Source organism: Cucumis melo, chromosome 8, assembly GCF_025177605.1.
Source record: "Cucumis melo cultivar AY chromosome 8, USDA_Cmelo_AY_1.0, whole genome shotgun sequence".
NCBI classification, from domain to species: domain Eukaryota; kingdom Viridiplantae; phylum Streptophyta; class Magnoliopsida; order Cucurbitales; family Cucurbitaceae; genus Cucumis; species Cucumis melo.
The window spans coordinates 18,999,414-19,008,642 of record NC_066864.1 but is presented as its reverse complement, the minus strand read 5'-3'; the positions used below and the strand labels follow the sequence as shown (position 1 = coordinate 19,008,642).

The 9,229-nt window shown below is 36.2% G+C and overlaps 1 long non-coding RNA gene across 1 annotated transcript; it reads left to right on the top strand.

The window, feature by feature from the left end:
- Positions 1-3,424: 3,424 nt before the first annotated feature.
- LOC127150534 (uncharacterized) lies at positions 3,425-5,671 on the top strand. Its single transcript, XR_007822914.1, has 5 exons — positions 3,425-3,818; positions 3,925-4,009; positions 4,096-4,195; positions 4,440-4,489; positions 5,294-5,671. It is a non-coding gene; the product is annotated as an uncharacterized LOC127150534 (long non-coding RNA).
- The last annotated feature ends 3,558 nt before the right edge of the window (positions 5,672-9,229 follow it).

Below are 9,229 nucleotides of genomic sequence, written 5' to 3'. Positions count from 1 at the left end.
ATAGTAATCCACAGGGGATTATACGTTAGTGACTATACTGAATAAGGCCGGAAATGATGTAACTGAACTGCAACCGCTAATTGTAGATTGAAATTTTAGATTGATGGACGATGATCATGGGATTAGACGGGGAAGGACAGTGAGTTCAGTTGGTTATTTAGCTGTTTGAGTCTTGGGGCTCTTCCATAATGGTATACGAATAGTTGGCGCGTATAGCAATAGAGGGTGTAACGATTTAAGCTTATACTACCTGGCCAGTAAAGCCTTTAGAGAAATTGTAAAATGATCGATGATTGTGATATGACTGTGGTAGACGATTTAGTATAGACCGAGGGGTAACGGTTAGCTTCATCTATGGGGTAGTGTGCCTTACGGATATGTGCATCCTTCGAGAGCACTAGACTGATATGTGTATCCTTCGGGAGCACTAGACTGATATGTGCATCCTTCGGGAGCACTAGACTGATAGGTGCATCCTTCGGGAGCACTAGACTGATGTGTGCATCCTTCGGGAGCACTAGACTGATATGTGCATCCTTCGGGAGCACTAGACTGATAGGTGCATCCTCCGGGAGCACTAGACTGATATGTGCATCCTTCGGGAGCACTGGACTGATATGTGCGTTCTACGGAACCACTAGACTGTTATGTAGGGCACCCCCGCATAGGAAGTTAACTGTTGTCCCCTAACGGGCCCAGTAGTGGGTCCCTTACTGGGTATGTTTATACTCACCCCTTTTCTCTTCTTTAACTTTTCAGGTAAGGGCACAGTGAGGGGCAGACCGGCGAGAGGCAGGAAGGACGCGTGAAGGCCATATGGACGCGTCTGGTTTTCTCTTATCGTTTCCGCTATGTATTTTGTCAGAATGTTTGACTTGTGCTTTTGGAACAAATGACTTGAGTTTTTGTTGGGACTTTTTTTATGTTTGATTTAAAATAGGGCCCGAAACTGTCTTTTTGTAATGTTTCTAATGCTTTCAATGAATCGTAACTGGTCCGTTTTAAATTTTATGTTGAATGGTCGAGTTTTGGTATTTGGTAGTGACCTCAGCTTAGTCCGGAAAGTTGGGTCGTTACATTCTCGCTCCTTTTGTTCCTTGAGCTCGTTTTCTTTCTTTGAAGTTTCCTCAGAAACGATGGGGATTAGGTCTGCCAACTTATCCTCTGGCAGTTGAATCTTCACTTCATTGATAACCACTGTTTTAAGTTCTATTTCTCCTTTTTGCTTTGACACAGGACTGCCGACTGGAGAATGCTCCATTGCTTGATTGGACGGGCTTGCTTTGCCAACAGTGGCTTAGTATTTCTTAAGGCTTTTGGTAAGGAATTGCTCTATAGACATTATGGTTAAGAGGTGAAAGAGAATTAAACTTAAGGTTCGACTTTGATTAAGAAAAACATACAAATTTCTCACAGGAATGGATGATCGGATGACTTTTATGAATTGAATTTTAAAAGAAATGAGACAATTGAAGTTCCCCATAACCCTAATCATTCTGAACGAAACCCTACGCTCAATCACACCTTGCGAGAAGATCAGAATGCCTAATGCATTTTGATGTGAACTCTTCTCGTGGGGTGGCTTCATCACAAAAAACCCTAATTAGACCAAAAACTTCGTGATACAACTCACACTCCCTACTTATCAAAATCACTAAACTAATCTAAATTACATAAATAATTACAACTATGATATGCACAAATTAATATATAAAATCTATGATAAGTTGTAATATGGGTAGGGAAAGTTTATACATTAAGTACATCCTTGCGTTCAGGCTTTTCGGTGAGAAAGAACTATGGTCTCATCGCGTATTACTCCACATAGTCTTACTAACTGCATTGTCTTTTTCTGAACTTCCTTTATCATTTGCTACATGACTCTCTGCATCACGATCATTCATTGCAATAAGCCTCTGCTCCCAACTAGTCATCGCAATGTTCAAATGATCTTTCTTGGTCCTTAACCATGTAGTTAGTAAAGATATAGATCTTACTAAACTTACTGTGTGGACACTTTCTTTGATTTCTCACTTTAGGTTCTCAAATTTCAACAGGGTAAACATTTAAGATCCTAGACGTTTGAGGATCTCAGCAGCATGCATTTAATTTATACTCACATTCTTGTCTGTTGAATCGTTCACTAGCCGAAAGATACATTTAACCCTGGGCTAGCTCAAGCAATCATAGATTACTCTGGTACCTTGAACCTCTTCACGCGATCTTTGGTCGAACACGTGATTTATAAAAATCAAGTGTTTTACCCAAAATAAAAGTAAAACCCTACTCTAAAGTTTGAAAAATCAATTCCCTGACAACGACGACAAAAACATCCTTGTGGCCAACTCAACGGTGTCAAAAACTTGCTTGTGGCTGGTTAAGTTAGCATTAGAGCTTAGGAGAATAGTGTTGTTGCTTACATTGGTATTTAAATCTACATGAAGAGTCATTGGTCATGGTTATTGCAAACTAGATGCTCTCTATGTATCTTTTCATCATGTAACTCATAAGTCCTTGTTGAGTACATGTTTTTCTATTTCTTGCCCAAGTGTAAGCAAAACAATAGGTTTATCTGGTTGATCCAGAGTGGAACACAAGGAATTGATATCAATGCTTAGTTATAGGGTTCACTAGGTGTTTAGGCAGTATAAAAGAATAAGCTATAATGTGTGAGAATGTAAGTTTAAACTATATCTACTTATTTACACTAGACAATCTGTAAATGGGAATTAAGATGGATGTGAGATGGAGCTTTGAATTAACTTGCATAAAAGAAGGGGGTGAAGGAAAGTATGTGCATTACAAGACGATTAAGCAATCAAATATCCCTGATGCAATATAACTTAGTTAATGAGCTTATAATTAAGGTAAGCACCTCTCGGTGTCTTTAAACGCCACACTTGCTCACCTCTTGGAATCCAAATGACCAAGTTGCATTAAATAAGTTATATGTAGAACATTTCACTTACAAGACTTATAGAGCTTCTCATTTAAGGGTGACAACCTCTCTGCGCCTAATACCCACACTTCTCCTTTCAGGACACAAATAATGGAAGTCATCTTGCTACTTACACTATTGGGTAGTTAGCGATATAACTGGCCAGGTGATGAAAATAGCTCAGCTAACATAATAAGAAGTATAAGCTAACTTTCTTATCAAGAATCTATCTTGGATCTTAAGCTACCATTAACACAAGGACAAATGAACAGTAACAAATGCGATAGATTTAAAAGCTATAAACATGTAATGTATTAAAGAATATAGACTTTACGCCATTGTACAATATGATCAAAGAAGTATACAAAATTTGAAAGAATAGAAATGATATTACAAGCTTTCACTCATTGACTTACCAGAGAAGATGAAGAAAAATGTAAACCCGATATTTTCTTGGTTTAATTTCTTTAAATGTGGAAAAAAAAGAAAAAAAAATGTAAATTAAGTGTAAATATAAATATATATATTTATATATTAAATAGTTTTATTAAATTAATTAAAGAAAAGAAAGAAAAGAAAGGACAAAAAGAAGAAAAGGAGAAGAAAATTTCATTTTCTCTTTTCTTCTTCTTCTTCTCTTCCCTTCACCGCCAAGTTTGAAGACATCCAAGTTCCCTTTATTTTTTTGTTCTTTTTCCTTCTTCAATTTGCAGAGAACTTCTAAGAGAGAGTTTGGAAGAAGAAGAGAAATTTTACTAGAATTTTTAGGTTGAAGAAGAGGAGGAGAACTCAAGCAAAGTGTATCAATGGCTGAATTTTAGTTCATTCTGCACATCACTGGTTTTTAATTCGGTTTGAACTCTTCAAAAGGAATTAAGAGGTGAGATTTACATTTACTGAAATTTAACTCATTTTTAAACAAACTTTATGAAGAACGTTGGAGCAAATTCGGATTTTCATTTGGTGCTTTTTGATGAAGAAAACAGGGCAGTTGGTTTTCACTCGAAATCAGGAGGTCTCTGGTATTTCTTGTATTTCAGAGTGTATCGGTGGAGTTAGAATTTCTATTTAGTATGGTTGCAAAGCGTATTCAATTTACTACAACTTTCATGAAGAAATTGTAAACCAAAAACGACTAAAAATTGGTTAAATTGTAGGAACAAGTTAAAGAGGTCGTGTGCGCGCGATTCTGGAAGTGGTTCTGTTTTGAGGGTTATATGAGTTTATGCACGGGGAATCAGATTTATATGTCTTCAGGTAAGTTTTAGAGGATCTCAAAATGAAGAGTTTGATATAAAGAACACTCATTTTGGTTAAGTATTGAGAAAGTTATAGTTCTTTGAAGTTTATGTTAGAAATCTGGAAATTTTAGAGAATTGTTGAAATAGGATTTTATTTCTTAAGCTTTGTTTTCGAGCGTCATCTTTGGTTCGACATGTTATGTATATCTTTAGGAAACCAGAATGTTTAAGGTTTTAATACTCGGTTGGGTTGTTGGCAGGCCGAGAAGAATTAAACCGAGCTTATAGACCAAGGATCTAGCCCAAGACTGTGAGTGACAAAACCAACTTTGAAATATTTTCCATAACTGTTATTATGATTGAATGCGATAAATGTTTATTTACGAAGCCATGAAAGGTATTTGAATTTCATGACTATTTTCAAGTATACATTTGGAGACTAGATTTCTTAAAGAAATTTATGCTAGCACGTAGATATTAAATGTTTGGAAAGTATTTAAACCACAATATTTTAAGCAAAGCATGAATTAGTATGAAGTTTTGTTTTAAGAACTACAATTTTCCACGAAAGAGCTGAGTAAAGTTCGAGCTTTGTGTAAAATTTATAAGCAGGCATGTTTTAATATTTAAAGATGATTTATGAAATTTTCATTAACTACATGACTGTGATCTTGAGCCTGAGGCTAGAGATTACCCTGTGCACACTGGTTAGATTTCGTTGTTGACGTTGAGTGTACTCCGTAACAACGATGCTGTCGTGAGTGCTGGGCGGGCCCCACTACGACAAAGACGATGGGAGTGCTGGGCGGGCCCCACTACATCGTAGTGCTTGTAAATGTTGTTGTACTAGGTGTACCCTACACAACGTAGATTCGTCATGTTAGTTAAAATGCTTCGATATACTTGATATGCCTTGCTAGATTTCAATGATGAACATGCTGAGTATTTAAGGAAGCTATTCTTACTATTACACATTTACATTTACGACTTGTATAAACAGATTTATATGTGTAAAGTTTTCACGTGCTCTTATCTTTAAATTCATAGTTTTAAACTGAGTCACTCACTGAGCTCCATAGCTCACCCTTTCGAAAATGTTTTACCCATTTTCCAGGTAGAGATCGACTTCCCGGTGCCTGATAGACTGCCTTAGTCTGCGGAAGCTTCATTATCGATTGCCAGTACGTGTTTTGAGTTGGGCATAAAGTCTGTTGTGTTGTGATGTATTCACACCCTTGTATGTTATAGATACTCCACAGTTTGTATAAGCTTTAGGAGCTGTAGTTGTGTAAATTTTGTTGGTTATATTTTGATTAAGGTGTCTTTAGGTTTACTCGTGAAATTGGTAAATTTTGAGGTACACTTCATGTATGTGTTTGACTAGCTGTGTTTGACTAGCCTAGGATCCGATGTGTTTTGTGGCATGTACAATAGTTTATATACTAGATTGGCAAGTTCATCACATGAAAGTTTTAAGCAGAGTCGACAGATACAGGTACAGAATAACGTTGTACGTCGGCTTCACGCCATCTTTCGGTCTAAGGTAGCAGGTAGTCCGGGAGGGGGTGTGACAAAAAACTTTACAGACGGTAGAAAGGCTAGTACTTTCCACCACTTTGTAGGGCCAGGCCCCTTTGAGCATAATTTTCTTGATGGTAATGGAGTTCTTTATAGACATATTTAGATGGAAAAAATTTAATCTTCTGAACATGTCAGCACCGAAAGCTGCCTCTGTGTTAAGTTACATCAACTCCAACTACCACTTTTCTCTTATAGCGAACCTCTTCTCCCCTACTGATATGGTCTTCTCACCTAGTTTTGGTGTAAGTTCCTCTGTGACTCGCAAGCTTCTTCTTTTGTTCATAATAATGCGTTAAGATATTAAAAGCAGTGTGAAACATGCATAAATGCTTATGTAAAAGGTATTTCCAAGTATTTATGAATTTACAAAATAAGCTACGCATTTTTACACATTTCTTATGTGTTTTCTTCTCATTGTTCTATCTAAAAGATTATAATATTTTCTATTTCTACACGTTATGACACTAAGGAATGCTTAGGCATTCACAGCTTGGCTTCCCTTTCTTACTTTCCATTTTTGTATTTCATTGTAATGTTGACTTTCAAATTGTACATGGCTAAAAGGCCTATGTTCTTTAATACATGGCCTCTTTATTCCCATTCCAATCTATATCATTTCTTTACTGTTTATCTGTTGAACTGTTTAGGTTTGTGATAATTTTTTGATAAGAGACTTAGCTTATAAGGTTCATCCCGTTTAACTAATCTTTACTTCATCACTTGGCCAATGTTTGTCGCCAAATACTCAAGAGAGTAAGTAGTAAGGACATAGCTAAAGGCGCACTAGAAGGAGTTTGGAGACAAACTCTATTATGGTGATTAAACCTCTATCACTTGTGCCTCGAAAGAAGAAGTAGTGTGGTAACTTGGCGCGAGAGGTTGTCACCCTTAAAAGAAAGGTAATGAGACCCTTACAAGTGATGAAATCTAGAGAGCTTTTGGGTAATTTATCTTTATCATTTGCATCCCGAGAGGTGAGTAAGTGTGGCGTTTAGGCACTGAGAGGTATTTGCTTTAATTAGAAGATGATTACTTGATCCTTGTCAATCAAGGACTACCGCATGTTTTAATCGCCTAGAATGCGAAGAATTTTCTTCACACTTTCCTAATACAAGTTAGTTCACTTTCCATACTTCCCCCATTTCTAGTCACCTTTTACACAATCTCTAGTGTAGAAGTTTTAATACATATACACGCATTTACTTTATATTGTATAGAATTGCATACCACCTAAATAAGAAGTAGACCTTAGAACTAAGGTATGATAGAAATTCCCTATCTTCGCCCCTTGTTTATCCAGGAAGGCTATCGTTTTACTTACAATTGGGCAAGTGATAGGAAAACTTGTAATACATGTTTATCATTTTGAAATCAGCAACCCATAGATAGTAAAGCACCTTTTATCGCTTCATCCTATCCTAATTGTAAACCCAAGTTTCTCTTTCGATTCTTTTCTATTGTCATATAACATAAGAAGTGTTGGAATTTATGTCCTAAAACTCGTACTTTGTTATTTGATTCAATAAAATTTATTATGGAATGCTATAATCTTAAAACCAATAAATTAAGATCCCAAGGCTATTTTATTAAGTTTGTCAATAACTACGGAGTGGGCCGCATCCATAGTGTTTCTCCAGAATAAGGCACCCAACCTTATTCATACACTAGAATATTTGGGCTATTAACTCGAACTTAATCCATGTTTATGTCTCTACATAAAGTTCAAGTGTATGGTTCAAAGGATCTGATCCTTACTGAATACACTGACTCTGATTTTCAATCTGATAAAGATGCTAGAATGTCTACATCGGAATCAGTTTTCACTATAAATGGAGGAGTAGTAGTATGGAGAAGCATAAAACAATCCTGTATTGTTGACTCTACTATGGAAGCTGAATATGTAGCCGCCTGTGAAGCAGCATGGCTTAAAAAGTTCTTAACAAATTTGGAAGTTTTTCCAAATATGCATCTGCCAATTACCTTATACTGTGACAACAGTGGTGCAGTTGCAAATTCACGAGAACATAGAAGTCATAAATGAGGAAAACACATTGAATGAAAGTACTATCTTATCAGGAAAATCGTACATCGAGGAGATGTTACAGTAGCAAAACACGGCTGATCCGTTTACAAAAGCTCTCACGACTAAAGTGTTTGAGAGCCACCTACATGGTTTAGGTCTACATTATTTGTAAACTAGGACAAGTGGGAGACTTATTGAGAATATGTCCTAGTTCAACATATATGTTTATTGTGCTCATATATATTCTTCGCTCATTGTTAAAATGTCTAACTTTTCATATCCTACTTGGAGTTTTAGTCCAAGTGGAAGTTTGTTGGAATTTATGTCCTAAAACTTGTACTTTGTTATTTGATTCCACAAAATTTATTATTGACTGCTATAATCTTAAAACCAATAAATTAAGGTTCCGAGGCTATTTTACTATATTTGTCAATACACTTGAACTTTATGTAGAGACATAAACATGGATTAAGTTTGAGTTAATACCTCAAATAGTCTATAGTGTATGAATAAGGTTGGTCGTCTTATTCTGGAAAAACACTATGGATGCGGCCCGCTTCATAGTTAGTACAAACGATGTAATCATAAATCGTTCATGTAGAGACATGAGAGTGGAGGCGTCCTTTATAAATGGTTTGCATAAGACTCGAACCACGAAATAGTCACTTTTAGTTATAACACCGTAAACTATAAACTTACTATTTCAATTATGATGACCTAGGTAACTTGATCTTAATCTTGAGCTAACTATGAACTTCTGTTCATTCGGTAGTATCCTTAGATTTGCATAGGTGAGGGCAGCTCATCATCGTTGGCCTAATAAGCCTCTCATTTCAGGGATAAGACCGAGTGGATGGTTAGGGACATAGGGTGCAAGATGGAATTCGCTCCTACCCACTTCTGGGATAGTAGATATGTTGTTCCCCTTAAGGACTGAATTCAAGTTTTAAACAAAAGGCCCCACCTTCTCATTGGCTTGAGAAGGACTCAGGTTTATAGGTTGGATCTTAAACCAATTGTTCAATAATGAATCAGGGGGTCTTAAGGAGCAAGATGTAATCTTAGGGGTAAAATGGTATTTTGACCCAACCAAAATTATGAACAATGTAACGACCCGAACCTTTAAACTAAGTTAAGGTCATTACTAAAAAGGTAAACATCAAAAGACACATTTTTTGAAAAGAGGATAGCTAAAATCTTTATAAAATTAATATCAAAATGTTCACGAAAAACATAAGATTTTCAAAACAAACATAAATAATTTGAAAACGTGACCCGCGGGTTCTAACAATTTTAAAGAACTAAAAACAAATAAATAGAATAAAATCTTTAAGTAAAATGGTTAAAATTTAAAAATACTGAAAGACATATAAATGAGTGCGGAAGCTGAACTATGTCCTCATATGGCATGCCACGGATCCCTCGCTATCGCTCGCCAGCTTCTTA